The following is a 15,736-nucleotide window of genomic DNA, read 5'->3' as shown; positions in this document are numbered from 1 at the left end:
ATGTATGGATGTTCTGTTTGCTCCTTATTGCCATTCTAAATCATCTCCCTAATTCTTCTCTAAATACTACCCCTCAGCTTGACTTTCATGTCATTACCATATTCCACCTGCTACTCCTTCCTTGATGTAATTATCTGTACACTTATCTGTTCACTGCCCATATTCCTTGAACATTTTAGCCCTTGGATAATTGTTAGGTTCTCTAGCATGAATTCATTGGTAGCTTAGTTCCTTGTTCTCTCTTGCCATGCTCTTGTCCTGCACCCTACCTCACTCACTGAGCCTTCATACTCTAGACATCGTCATTGCTAGTGTCTATTATCTCAGCGCTGACATGTCACACTACCGCTACCACCTCCTACCCTTCCATCTCACTCCTTCTAGTAGTTCCTAGTTCTGAGAACTCTAGACAGATACAACCACCTCCTCTCAGTCTGTCACCTAATATCCTCACTTTCGTCTTTATCCGGCTCAAATCCCAGGGCCAACCATTATATTACTCTCTTGCCTGTAAACACAATACCCTTATTGAAACACTTGCTTAACTAAGTCACAGCCTTTTGCCACACCTTTCTGCGATATGTAGCCATGCTGATTGGTTTCAAATTCATTCACAGTCATCAACCTTAAGTGTGTCTTGGTCTACACAGCACTCATATTTCCCCCACTCATGCATTCTTCCAGTCTCCTACAAGACCATTTCATACCCTCTCATATGTGTTCTGACCTTCCACACCTCTCTCCTCATCCTGATGCTCACATGATGGTCTTGCTTTCCATTTCATAAAGAAAATGGAAATGGAATATTCCTACAATCATAGGAATACTCATAGGAACACTCCTACAATCTCCCACCACCACTTGTGCTCACTTATCTGAATCTGTGCTCCTATATTTGGCTCCTATCCTATTAGCAAGCCTGAACTACCCATTCCCACTTGGTAAGGGCATCCCTCCATTTGTCCACTAGATTTTATCCTTTTCTTACCTTTTCAAGTCATCAATCCAATAATTCTTCTTTCCCTTTCCTAAATTTTTTTCCTTTCCTGGAGTCTTCACAACAGCATGGAAGCAGGTTGTTATTTTTCCTTTCTTAACTATACTTATATCTAGCCATTACCTTGCTTGTATCCTTCCCTTTACAGCAAAACTCAAAGGGCTATCAGTTGTCCAGTCTTCTATTTCCCTCCTTCCATTCTCCTTTGAACTCCAATAAAGTTTTACCCCATTACACTATTAAAACTGCTTTTATTGAGGTCACCAGTGACTTGCATTGAAAAATCTTGTCCTGAATTCATTCTAATTCTTCATTTCATTTGAGCTTTCAGTAGCAGATAATAAACTCCTCTTCTACTTGAAGTACCTTCTCTGTTTGATTTTCTGGGTACCATATTTGTCTGGTTTTCCTACTTGTAGGATCATTTTTTTAGTCTACTGTGCTTGTTCCTCCTCATCTTCCCAGTCTCTAAAGTTCAGGGTGTATTTATAGAGGCTAAGCCCTTGAAACTTTTTATTCTCACTCTTGGTTATTTCAACCAAACTGATGGATTTAAATATTTGTTTATTGATGCCTGCCAAATTTATATTGTCAATCTGGACTTCTTCTCTGAACTATAGATTCTTATAGCCACCTTCCTGATTGATATACCATCTTGACTTAAGCTACTGTCATCTTTTGCCTGTATTATTAACAATATCTCCTAATTAGTCTCCCTGCATGCTTCAATGCAGTGGCCACTCTTGTTGATCTACTGAAATTCCCAGTCAACTTATGTCCCTCCCCTGTTCAAGCCTTTCTCTGGCTTCTCTCCTTAGAGTGAGATCCAGTACTCAAGAGTGACCCACAAGGGCCTAGATAATCAGCTCTGTGTCATCTCTCTGATTGCATCTCCTACTGCTCAGTCTTACTCACTTTGCTTCATCCACACTGGGCTTTTTGCTGCTTGGCCTCCCAAGAGCCTTTGCCCTAGATATTCCTTCTCTCTGTCCTTCCTGAGATATGCATGACTTATTTTCTTTTGTCCTTTTCATCTTTTCTTAAATAGCCCCTCTCAATGAAGACTTCCCTATCCACCTTATTTAAAATTGTTACCCTCTCATTGCCAACATTTAGGTTCCCTTTCTTGTTTTCTTTTTCATCATTTTTTCTCCAGTATTTTTGTTTGGTTCATCTTTTGTTTTTCCACTAGAATGCAGGTTTTATGAGGGTAGGGTTTTGTGTGTGTATTGTTCATTGGTATATTGCCAGCACTTACAACAGTGCCTAGCAGGTAGCAGTAGTGCAATAACATTTATTAAGTGAATGAATGGCTAATTGAATGCAAGGGGAGTTGGGTCTTTACTTCCCATAATATGAACACTATATACTACAAATACAACCTAAATGTGGATCAGCTTCTCATTTGTTTAAGCAATCACATCCCACTCTTGATACATTTCATGTTTATGATCAACCACAATTCCCAGCTCTTTTTCATAAGAACTCCTGCCAAGCCAGGAGTTTCCTATTGTGCATTCATAGAATTATTTTTAAATTCCCACACATGGCCCTTTATAAACATCATCTTGTTATTTTTAAACTCAGCAGTCCTAGTCTGCCAAGAGATAATTCTGGATATTGATTTTGATACATCTTACATTAACATTCTCTTCTAGCTTTGATAAACTCTTTTATTTGACTTCATTTATATTCATTATAATGTCTAATAAGACAGGAGAAATTGAAGAGCCACAGGGCTACCAAAAGAGGAGTTGTAACATGCTGCATTTTTCCAGAAACCAGTGTACCATTACATGCGCGGGCTCTTCTTATATGTGACTGTGACACTCTTCCATGGAGAGATTGGGGTCTAAGTTCCCTTCCCTTGAGCCTGGACAGTTCTTGCAATTGCCTCAATGAATCAAGTATGGTAGAAGTAACTCTATGTGACTTCTTCTCAAGCTAACCTAGAGATGGTAATGCTGCTATTACCTGTTTTTTTCTTTCTTGAGACATCCTTGGGATCCTGAACTGACATATATGTTCAGTTACACTAAGGCCACCATTCTGGAGAAAACACATAAAAAGACCACAAAGAGATAGAGAATGAAATCTGAGAAGCTGCAGATATTTAGGACTCCAGTTGTTTAAGTCTTTCAGCCCTGTCACCAGACATGTGAATGAAAAAGGTTTGAAGATGACATTAGTCTCAGTTGCCATCTGACCACAACACTAAGATAGGTCACAAGACCCAAGGTCAGAACTGCCTAGCTGACCAGCCCCAATTTTTTTACCCATAGGAACCACAAGAGGTAATAAATGATGATCATGTTTTAGGCCATTAACTTTTAGAATCATCTGTTACACAGCAATAGGTGACTAACACCTACCATGTTGTTGAGTGTATGTGGTTAAAATCCTGTTCTGGGAGCAGTCTGTTCTATTGACTCAGGGCTTGGGTGTTACATATGAGAAGTACTCAAGGTCAGGAGAGATGCTAATAACTTCTGTGGGAAGTTTCAACTACTTATTGCTGAGTAGTAAATCTTCAAAATAGAGGACTGTTTGAAATAAACTAGAATGGCAAAAGTGATTTGAAACAGAATGATTTGACTAGAAAACAAACTTTGGAAGGTTGGGGCAAGAATAGAGATGGGCTCTGATTCACTATTTTACTTATACTGGCTGGCCATTCTTCTCATTTATTTGAGGGAAATTTGAAGAAACAATTGCTTTTGCACAGTTTTGAACTTCTGCTAATACAAACTCCATTTGTTCATTCAATCTCTCCATGCTCCTCTGCCCCCACTGTGGCCCTGCTCCTTACTTACTTCTTTTTTTTTTTTTAAAGATTTTATTTATTTATTCATGAGAGACACACACACACAGAGGCAGAGACATAGGCAGAGGGAGAATCAGGCTCTAAGCAGGAAGCCTAATGTGGAACTCTATCCTGGGACTCCGGGATCATGACCTGAGCCAAAGGTAGCCGCTCAACCACTGAGCCACCCAGGCATCCCTCCTCGCTTACTTCTGATTTGCAAATAAGAAGGCCACATACTACTCACTTTTTCTGGGGGGGGGGGGGGTGTTTAAATATTTATTCTTTTATTTTGTAGCACTTGACTGTGAATATTACAATGAAGGTATGTGACACTTAAATAAAGACTATTACTATAGCATTCTATGGGATATATTTTTGGATTAAAAGTTTCTTTTTAATAAATTTATTTTGTATTGGTGTTCAATTTGCCAACATACAGAATAACACCCAGTGCTCATCCCGTCAAGTGCCCACCTCAGTGCCCGTCACCCAGCCTCCCCAACCCCCCGCCCACCTCCCCTTCTACCACCCCGTAGTTCATTTCCCAGAGTTAGGAGTCTTTCATGTTCTGTCTCCCTTTCTGATATTTCCCACTCATTTTTTCTCCTTTCCCCTTTATTACCTTTCACTATTTTTATATTCCCCAAATGAACGAGACCATATAATGTTTGTCCTTCTCTGATTGACTTACTTCACTCAGCATAATACCCTCCAGTTCCATCCACATTGAAGCAAATGGTGGGTATTTGTCATTTCTAATGGCTGAGTAATATTCCATTGTACACATAGACCACATCTTCTTTATCCATTCATTTTTCGATGGACACCGAGGCTTCTTCCACAGTGTGGCTATTGTGGACATTGCTGCTATAAACATCGGGGTGCAGGTGTTTCATTGCATCTGAATCTTTGGGGTAAATCCCCAGTAGTACAATTGCTGGGTCGTAGGGCAGATGTATTTTTAACTCTTTGAGGAACTTCCACACAGTTTTCCAGGTGCAGGTGTTTCATTGCATCTGAATCTTTGGGGTAAATCCCCAGTAGTACAATTGCTGGGTCGTAGGGCAGATGTATTTTTAACTCTTTGAGGAACTTCCACACAGTTTTCCAGAGTGGCTACACCAGTTCACATTCCCACCAGCAGTGCAAGAGGGTTCCCCTTTCTCCACATCCTCTCCAACATTTGTGGTTTCCTGCTTTGCTAATTTTCCCCATTCTCACTGGTGTGAGGTGGTATCTCATTGTGGTTTTGATTTGTATTTCCCTGATGGCCAGTGATGTGGAGCATTTCCTCATGTGTTTGTTGGCCATGTCGATGTCTTCCTCTGTGAGATTTCTGTTCATGTCTTTTGCCCATTTCATGATCGGATTGTTTGTTTCTTTGCTGTTGAGTTTAATAAGTTCTTTCTAGATCTTGGAAACTATCCCTTTATCTGATCTGTCATTTGCAAGTATCTTCTCCCTATTCTGTAGGTTGTCTTTTAGTTTTGTTGACTGTATCCTTTGCTGTGCAAAAGCTTCTTATCTTGATGAAGTCCCAATAGTTCATTTTTGCTTTTGTTTCTCTTGCCTTCATGGATGAATCTTGCAAGAAGTTACTGTGGCCAAGTTCAAAAAGGGTGTTGCCTGTGTTCTCCTCTAGGATTTTTTCTCTAAAAGCTTTTGAGCTCGAAGGAAAAATGTTACTCTCGTATCTTTGTTCCAAATTTACATTCTCCTATTTGAGTGAGAAAAAAACCAAACCCAAACTATTTCATTTACTCTACCAGTATCCAATATATTGTACCCTTTGGATCTCCAACATTTTATATGGGGTTTTGATTGATTTCTTTTTGCCTTTTTTTGATTGTAGGCAGCCTGAGTGTAGTTAAAGGTATAAACTCTGTCTGAAGTTTTTCATTTAAAAAGATATTTCCTCCACCTCTATGCCTTTGCTTCTCTTGCTGTCATAACACCAATATTTTAAAATGATTTTGCTCATATTAATCACTTTCTCAACCTGAACTACTAATCTTTTAAGTGTGTCCTTTCCAAGAATAGACAATTTATTAATGTCTTCTTTCCCCAACACATCTCTTTGTAACCATTCTCTAAACTTATTTAATTACAGTGTTTGAAATTTTGCCTGTTAGACACTTATTTAAGGAGTGTGGCATATAGAATAAGGGAAAATAGCCATACTTGATTAAATTAACTCAAGATTATTTTTTAACAAGCTATGAGTGGTTGACTTTCTCTTGTGCTTCCTTTCCCTATGGAATCTATGTAAAAATGTATACAAAGATCAGTAGCCAAAAGAGAAACAGAGAACAATGTTGTTAATTTATCACATTCAAGTTTGAGACAGCTTCATCCTATATTCACATGATAGCTGTATTGGTTTTAATTCTGGGGCCCAAGCGGGTTGCTAATCAATTCTGCTCAGAATCTAAATAATGTTGTTGGGTATTTTGACATATATTTGCAATGAGGTGATTCTAATCCCTCCTTTCCTATCAATCACATGAGCAAGGATGGTGCTTACCTCTGGAAAGTAGGCCTGTAGCCTTTCATGGTAGCTTTTAGCGTGGTGACAGAGAGACAAGACAAGTAAAGTGAGCTTCCTGGTAGAAAATAGGAAGTAAAAGGAAATGAGTAGGACCTTAGACACTGCCTTTTATAGATATAATTCCCACATTTACAACACCTGATCCAACAAATATTTTATACTTTCATATATCTGATTATCAACTCCTCCTTCCATGAGAGTACTAAATAATTGAGTAGAGAGGGATCATAAACTCCTTTGTAGGTATCCCCCTAAGTGGAGAAAAGAAGAGAAGATTACCTTGATTAGGACAATATACCTACCAGAAGAATAGGACATACCATCTACCTTAGTTGGTTCTGGCTGCTGTAACAAATACCACAGACTGAGTGGCTTAAACAATCAAAATACCATGGACTTTATTCAAAGAGTTGGAACAAATCATCTTAGGATTTGTGTGAAATCAGAAAAGACCCCGAATAGCCAGGGGAATATTAAAAAAGAAAACCAGAGTCAGGGGCATCACAATGCCAGATTTCAGGTTGTACTACAAAGCTGTGGTCATCAAGATAGTGTGGTACTGGCACAAAAACAGACACATAGATCAATAGAACAGAATAGAGAATCCAGAAGTGGACCCTCAACTTTATGGTAATTAATATTCGACAAAGGAGGAAAGACTATTCACTGGAAAAAAGATAGTCTCTTCAATAAATGATCCTGGGAAAATTGGACATCCACATGCAGAAGAATGAAACTAGACCACTCTCTTGCACCATACACAAAGATACACTCAAAATGGATGAAGGATCTAAATGTGATTCAAGAATCCATCAAAATCCTAGAGGAGAACATAGGCAGCACCCTTTTTGAACTTGGCCACAGCAACTTCTTGCAAGATACATCCAAAAAGGCAAGGGAAACAAAAACAAAAATGAATTATTGGGACTTCATCAAGATAACAAGCTTCTGCACAGCAAAGAAACAGTCAACAAACTAAAAGACAACCTACAGAATGGGAGAAGATATTTGCAAATGACAGATCAGATAAAGGGCTAGTTTCCAAGATCTAGAAAGAACTTATTAAACTCAACAGCAAAGAAACAAACAATCCGATCATGAAATGGGCAAAGGACATAAACAGAAATCTCACAGAGGAAGACCTAGACATGGCCAACAAGCACATGAGGAAATGCTCCACATCACTGGCCATCAGGGAAATACAAATCAAAACCACAATGAGATACCACCTCACACCAGTGAGAATGGGGAAAATTAACAAGACAGGAAACAACAAATGTTGGAGAGGATGTGGAGAAGGGGGAACCCTCTTGCACTGTTGGTGGGAATGTGAACTGGTGTAGCCACTCTGGAAAACTGTGTGGAGGTTCCTCAAAGAGTTAAAAATACATCTGCCCTATGACCCAGCAATTGTACTGGGATACAAAGATACAGATGTAGTGAAACACCAGAACACCTGCACCCCGATGTTTCTAGCAGCAATGTCCACAATAGCCAAACTGTGGAAGGAGCCTCACTGTCCATTGAAAGATGAACAGATAAAGAAGATGTGGTTTATGTATACAATGGAATATTCCTCAGCCATTAGAAATGACAAATACCCACCATTTGCTTCAACGTGGATGGAACTGGAGGGTATTATGCTGAGTGAAGTAAGTCAATCAGAGAAGGACAAACATTATATGGTCTCATTCATTTGGGGAATATAAAAAATAGTGAAAGGGGAAAGGAGAGAAAATGAGTGAAAATATCAGTGAGGGTGACAAAACACTAGAATCACCTAACTCTGGGAAACGAACAAGGGGCAGTGGAAAGGGAGGTGGTGGGGTGTTTGGGTGACTGGGTGACGGGCACTGAGGGGGGCACTTGGTGGGATGAGCACTGGGTGTTATATGTTGGCAAATTCAACTCCAATAAAAAAAAAGGTAATAAACATTCATTTCTCACAGCTCTGGGGGGTGGAAGTCTGAGATCAGGGTGCCAGTATGGTTGAGTTCTTGGTGAGTGCATCTTCCTGGTTTCCTCACATGGTGGGAGATCAGAGAGGTGAGAGGAGGAGGGAGAGAGAGAAAGAAAGGAAGCTGTATAGTGTCTCTTAATATAAGGAAGGGCACTAATCCCATCCTGAATGTTCATGACCCTCATGACCACATCACCTTCCAAAGACCTCAGCAACAAATATCATCATCTCATTGGGAATTAGGGTTTCAAGATACAAATTTTAGGAGGACATAAACATATAGCCCTTCCTCTGTCCAGTCTTCCCTAGACATTTATTTATTTTTATTCAATTGAGTTTAGCAACTGGGTCAATAGTTGAGCTTGATCATGACTGATACTTCAGAACAATTACAACAAGCCAGGCCAACACTTAGTTTAAAATCATAACCATTTCTTAGGACAATTGACCTAAGTCTATTAGGTCAGTTGGGTGGTTCCACTGATCTTGGCTGACTGAGCTCTCTCATCCAATTATAGTCCTGCTGGTGGCTTATTCAGAGGCTGGATGGTCTAGGCTGGCCTCAGATGGAATACTATGTGTCTTTTCCATATGTATCTCAAGTCTCTCCAGCAGGCTAGCGTGGGTATGTTCTCATGATTGTTGCACAAAATCAAGGGCAAGAAAGCCTGCTTGTGTTACATTTTCTTTTGTTCCATTGGCCAAAGCAAGTCATATAATCAAGTCCAGAACCAGAGTGGGAAGGGAATACTCAATTACAGGACAAGGAGAACTCAGGGATCCTATTAATTGAGGCTATGACTTAAGAGATGCAGTGTATCAGGAGAGTCATGCAATCACCTTCTTGATTCTGATGTCACCCCCATAGAACTGTCTGTGATAATGGAAATGTTCTATAGCTATGATGTCCCATAAGATAGTCAACTAGCCATATGTAGCTATTTAAATTTGTTTAATACAAATGAAATAAAATTAGAAAATGAGTTCCTTAATCATAATAGCTGTACTTCTTATCTTAATAGCTAGCAGTATACTAATCATTGTTCCTAATATTTAACCGTGAATCAGTGAGTTGAGAAAATGTGCTATTGTACTTAGAAGTCCCTATAATAGGTCAAAATGGGCCATTAACTTGGTATATTAGAGGCATTGCTGTGCCCTATTGGGAACTGATTTAAATTGATTAGGTCAAACTCAGCCAGTTTATTCTTTGGGAGAACTTTCAGCAGCCTAACATAATGGAGAAGGTGATAAGTTTCCTCTCCACAGACCTACTAAAAAGTTGCAATGAAGCTGAATCTCAGATCTAGCTATCTCTGCCTCACTTACAGATATTTATTAGCAAGTAAAATTGAGAGTCCACACACTGTGCTCTGCAGGCTCAATAAAGACTCCATCTCTATTTTTAGGTGATTTAATAGTACCTTCCATAAATGTTGGAATATTGGAATATTCCATAAACTATTCACCCAAGACAAAGGCAGCAGGTTGCTGCTAAGCATACAATGGACTCCAACAACCGAGAATCCTCTTCATTATCTGCTGAATGCTGAATTGTTTATGCATCAAGTTTAGGGTACCATCCCTAACCAAGAAGAATCTAGGATACCTTGAATTTTATACCTAGTGCCTACAAGGGTCTGAATGGCTCTTGCATATTCCTAATTAACCTGAATACCCTGAGCACTATTAAAGTCACCAGTATAAACTCATTTCTAAAATCCATTGTGGCAATTAAAAAAAAACCTGCTAGACGCACTAAACAAACTTCATTTCTGACATAAATTATGCTAATTCACCAAACCTTAGATTTTGTTCTGAGATCAATATTGCTGCAGAATTTGGAATAATTGCCCTGAAAGTGTGGTCTTTGATGGAGTGCTAACACATTACCTTGGAGGATTTGGGGCGACTGAATATCCAGTGGTCTAGATTAAAATGAACACACACACATATATTTTCTATTTTTACTGAAGTATCACAAAATAAATGTGAGACCACATGGTTTAAGGTGAAAACTTGTACTCTCATATCGAGTTCTCAACTAAGATTATAACAGAATTTATGTTTTTCAAAAGGCTGGTTTATTTTTGTCTTGTTTAAAGTTTCACTAGCAATTTCTAGTTTTAAAACATCTGTGTTAGAAAATGTGGCAAATGTAATTTTTCTTAATTACAAGTTCCAAAGTTTTGTGGATGTTGTTTAATACCTGATCAGTTTTTATAAGGATATCAAGGAAACTTGGAAAAGAGGTGAATTTTTGCTTATAGATTGTGTATTGCAGTACTCCCCTACAAATTTTATTTTATATTATTTAAATTCTTTGGGATCCCTGGGTGGCGCAGCGGTTTGGCGCCTGCCTTTGGCCTAGGGCAGGATCCTGGAGACCCGGGATCGAATCCCACGTCGGGCTCCCGGTGCATGGAGCCTGCTTCTCCCTCTGCCTGTGTCTCTGCCTCTCTCTCTCTCTCTCTCTGTGACCATCATAAAATAAAAAAAAAAAAAAAAAAAAAAATTAAATTCTTTATGCATTTATTTACCTCTTGTGTCCTTTATCTACCAAAAATTTAAAAATCTTGTTTAAAATCTTCTCCATTGGTTGTAATTCTGTCCATTTCATCTTAAAGTTTTTAATTTATGCATTTGGTGAGCTGTTATTTTATGCATACCACTTTATGACTGCTAAATTTACATTGCAAGTATATATTTGAACAATAAAACATGACAGTTTAATTTGAATCATCTTTCATTCAGCAGGATGTAAACTTTTGGTAATTTATTATTAATATTATTCAGAAAGGGTACAGGGTTGATATAATTTCTGAAGACTTGCATGCTTAAGACCTTATTTTTCTTCCTTCTCACGAATAATGGCTTGACTGTGTATAAAATTACTGGTTCGTAAGCCTTGTCTGTTCTAGTCTTCCCTCCATTATCTGCTGGCACTTAATTTTTCTTCATTTTGAGGTAGCTTGTGTTTCTTTTTTTTTATAATAATAAATTTATTTTTATTGGTGTTCAATTTGCCAACATACAGAATAACACCCGGTGCTCATCCCGTCAAGTGCCCCCCTCAGTGCCCGTCACCCATTCACCCCCACCCCCCGCCCTCCTCCCCTTCCACTTCCCCTAGTTCGTTTCCCAGAGTTAGGAGTCTTCCATGTTCTGTCTCCCTTTCTGATATTTCCTACCCATTTCTTCTCCCTTCCCCTCTATTCCCTTTCACTATTATTTATATTCCCCAAATAAATGAGACCATATAATGTTTCTCCTTAGCTTGTGTTTCTTACCTTGTTTTGTTGGATTTTTTGTTTTTGTTATTGTATTCTACTCATTCAAAAATGCCTCCAGCAGGTGCCTAGTTGTGGGTTCCTTTCTTACAGTTTTTTTTTTTTGTCTGTTTTTGTTGAAAAATGTGAGCTTTTTTTTTTAATTTTTATTTATTTATGATAGTCAGAGAGAGAGAGAGAGAGAGAGAGAGGCAGAGACATAGGCAGAGGGAGAAGCAGGCTCCACGCACTGGGAGCCTGATGTGGGATTCGATCCCGGGTCTCCAGGATCGCGCCCTGGGCCAAAGGCAGGCTCCAAACCGCTGCGTCACCCAGGGATCCCCCAAATGTGAGCTTTTTTTAACCATACTTGAGTACTTTCTTGAACTCTTTTTCTTTTAAACTAGGTCTTTATTGCATTTGGCTCTGATGTTCCTTTGTTTTGTATCAGCAGATATGCCTATAACTCTTAAATTAGACTTTTATTCTCTAGCTCCATATACAGATTCCTACCACATTGTTTTCATCTTTTTAAATTCTGAGAAAAATCTCTCAATTCTGTCCTTCCCAGCATTTCAATTTTCAACAATGTTGGATCTGCTTTCTTACGTCTAATGAGAATTTTAACTTGATTTTCCAATGTCAGTGTCCTTAAAATCCTGCTCTGTCTCCACACTCACCTTGTCTTAACTCACTGCTTTGTACCTTACTCTGAAGTTCTATATTCATCTCCATATTTTGTTGCTGTTATTACGGCTTTCGGTTTCTATTTTATATAGACTAAGGCACAGCTTCTGTGTCAATAGAGATTCAATCATTCATTCAACATTTATTTGCTGAACACCTTTTTCATGCTCAGTAGCACCTTTATTAGTCACAGACATTAAATGAAATAATTACACAAATAATTATATACTGACAAAAATCACAGGGTGCCCTGAGAGTATGGAATAGAGGTCTACTTTAATCTAGAGGGTAGAGGAAGGACTCTTTGAGAAGGTAAAACCCAAATAAAGAGTAGCAGTGAGCTAGTTAAAAGAGAAATTAGGTGAGAGCCTTCCAGCTAAAGTGCGCAGCCAGGAAACAGGTAAAAAAATTCTGTTTCTTTCCATGGTGCAATTTTTCTGAGTTCTGGATAAAATCTCTTTTCTTTGATCTGCAGGATTTCTTAAAGATCATGTGTTGGCATATTCTGTTTGTTCTTGACTGAGGGAAATTTTTCTCTGGACCTTGATCAGGGCACAGAGCCTACAAATAGGCCTAAGTTCAGAATTCTGTCCATTTTGGTGGTGGTGGAAATCTTTTCTCATGGCAAAGTTCAATCATGAGCTAATGCTAATGTGTTTATCTCTGACTCCAGTTGTCCCATATAACATGATCTTTCTGGACTAGATGGTGTTTCCCACTCAAATTGCTTGACGTGGCTGTCTAACTGAAATGGGCTGCCAGCTTTGTTTGGGAGTTAGGTGCCAAGGCTCGATGAGTCAGGGTCAGCCTGGATGGAGACATTCTCCTTCTCTTTTTTCCCCAGCAAGTAGAGCTGCTCTGTGTCATGTAGCAAAGCAGGAACAACCCACTCTCAATGACGTTATAGACAGAAGACATTCCTTTCAAATTCTGGATCAAGGTCATTCAGCACTCTTTATTTTGGGGTCATCTGATCATTTTGTTTTGTTTTGGTTATTTTATCTTCTGTGTATTTATATGTATTTAGTGGTATGTAAGAAGTTGTGACAGATGCTATTTTAAAGTAGAAGCCTTTGGATATATTTTTAGTCTGCCAAATTTCTTGGAACTATTTGATTTTTAAAGCCAGAGATTCTTTTGGTGAGTTAAAACATTTTAGCAGAAAGAAAAAGCATGTATGAAGTTTAGATCAGCATTTTTATTAACTAGTACTTTTATTGTCTGATATGGACCTGTGGGGACTTGGGGTCATATAGAGAGATGGTAAAGAGAACACTGATCTGTGTGTGTGGAATCCCAGTCCTGACGTTAAATGTGACCTTCCTGGAGTCGCATTCCCTCTCTGCAAAAGGAGGTACTCAGAAAGTCAGTGTTTTCTGAGTTGTTCGGCAATGTTCTAGGGCTCCAATCCAAAGATACTGAATCTGAATTTTAACAAGACTCCAGGTTATTCCTGTACTTGTGAAAGTTTGAGAAGCTCTGATCCAGGAGGTGTCTGTGGTGCCATCGGGGCTCCTCTCGGAATGCAGGAGAAGGAAAGAGAAGAGATTTAGGAGAGACTGTTTTCTTCACTCTGCTCCCTTTAACTGGCCACAACCAGGGAAGCTCTGCTTCTTCCCTTTAAAGAAATTTAATTACCAGTGCCCAGGTATTTTCTTTTAGGAAAGATAGATCCTTCTGCAAATAAGAAAATTGTATGATTAGATGATCATCAACATTCTTTTAGCTTAAAAGTTTCACGCCTACACTTTCTTTCAAAGACAAGAGAAAGGCAAATTTATTATAGCTTTGGAGGAAAACAATTAATACAATATCAAGCATACAAACTTGATTTCTTGGAGCCCACATGGGATTAGTTTGAGATACGGCTGTCAGAAACACAGGAGAGGAGACCCTGCTTTTTGCAAGGGGGAAGAAATTGATCCTGTCACACCCCTTAGGCCCAGAGGACAGCCTCTTGCCTGGACACCTACAGAACTCAAGGTAGGAGCAGGATAGTTCCCCTAGTATTCCCAGCCTCCAAGCCAAGGTTTTGGAAATGTCAGATTTTGGCATAAGTCATAGAATGTCACAGGGTAAATTATTTCTGCAATGGCAGGGTGTATTTTTACTCCTTTAGCAAAATGTATTATTGATTCTTAACTGGCAAAAAAAAAAAAAATCAAGTATTCATTTATCATCTCCCCTTCCTCTCAGCAATGCCACAATAATACTGTATTACAATCATCCCAAACTCAGTGTCTTAAAAAATTAATCTTTTATGAATAATTCTCACAAATCTGTAGGTTGACTGGGAGAGTCACTGGCCTGAGTAGGACTTGCTCATTTTCTGAGGTGTATTGGCCCGTGTCCAACGGGGGCTGGCTGGTCTGAGGGGGGCCTCTACTGAGATGAGTCAGGTCTCCACCCCAAAGGTGACTTAAGTCTCTCACATCTCTCTGCTAGGCCAGCCTGTGTGTGCCTGTTATCACAGGAAATTGCAGAGGAGCAGGGAGGAAGTAGAAATGGGCAAGTGTTCTTCATGCTTCTGTCTTCCATTCGCTAACTTCCCATTGGCCTATACAAGTCATATGGCCAAGCTGAGAGAGAAAGAGAGACAGAGAGAAGAAAATTACAGGATAAAGGGTGTAGATGCACAGAGGTCATTAATTAAATTCTATTTAAATCAATTAAATGAAATATGAAGCTACCACACATGATCTTAAACAGGAATTTGGCAGGAATCCAACTGTAAGAAGTACAATTCTCACTTACAAAAGGAGCCCTGGAACAAAAATATGCTAGAAAGGTGGATCTCAGTGAACCACAGCAAGAAATGATAAGCACTAGCACAAAGAGGCTAGATTGATGACTTTTCAATATGCTAGTTACGTTATGATAGTATAGAGAAAAGCATAAGGCATTTGTTCTATTTTTTTCCTATTTCTGGTTTGGGAGATACTGTGTCCTTTCTCTTTTATTAATTCACCAAATAAAAGCTAAATATATTATACCCAAATTATTTATGGTTAATTCAGCTTTACTAAGTACCAGTGTGGCATTTATGTGTGACCAATTATCTCTGCCAACCCCTTCCTCCATGGTCTACTTAGGACCTCCTGTTGTGTTCTACCTTTCATGTAAACATTTGAGAAAGTCATGTGGTTAACAGTTACTGCAGGATGCAATTGTCTCCTGACTCTTTGACAGTGAGAAATAATCTGCATGACCTACCTGCCCCTTTGTCCCAGAGAAAGCTTTGCTGGAGATGTCCAGACCTGAGAGAGAAGAATCAGCCCAAAATCTGTGAGCCACGCTAAGTACAACAGTAATAACACAAATTAATTTGAGTCTTGTTTTCCCTCCTCTTGGAGCTGGGAGCATATTGGGTGGGAAGGTTAATACAGTGCAGTCTTATCTCCTCTGGGCAATTCTGCCAACTTGGAATAGTTTTGCGTTTCCTCCCTGGGAAGGAAATGTGCTCTGCCAT

The 15,736-nt window shown here is 39.1% G+C and overlaps 2 long non-coding RNA genes across 2 annotated transcripts in view; one reads left to right on the top strand and one right to left on the bottom strand.

Annotated features, from left to right (window-relative positions):
- LOC111092189 overlaps positions 1–15,736 on the top strand; it is an 80,936-nt gene that overhangs the window by 24,124 nt on the left and 41,076 nt on the right. The gene's annotated exons all lie outside the window — the stretch shown is intronic.
- LOC111092190 lies at positions 12,517–15,603 on the bottom strand. The gene is made up of 3 exons (XR_005377563.1): positions 15,481–15,603; positions 14,700–14,846; positions 12,517–13,944 (listed from the first exon to the last, which is right to left on the bottom strand). It is a non-coding gene; the product is annotated as an uncharacterized LOC111092190 (long non-coding RNA).

The sequence above is a fragment of the Canis lupus genome, chromosome 24, assembly GCF_011100685.1.
Source record: "Canis lupus familiaris isolate Mischka breed German Shepherd chromosome 24, alternate assembly UU_Cfam_GSD_1.0, whole genome shotgun sequence".
Lineage (NCBI taxonomy): Eukaryota > Metazoa > Chordata > Mammalia > Carnivora > Canidae > Canis > Canis lupus.
The sequence above is the reverse complement of the archived record's forward strand: the minus strand, read 5'-3'. Positions and strand labels throughout refer to the sequence as shown.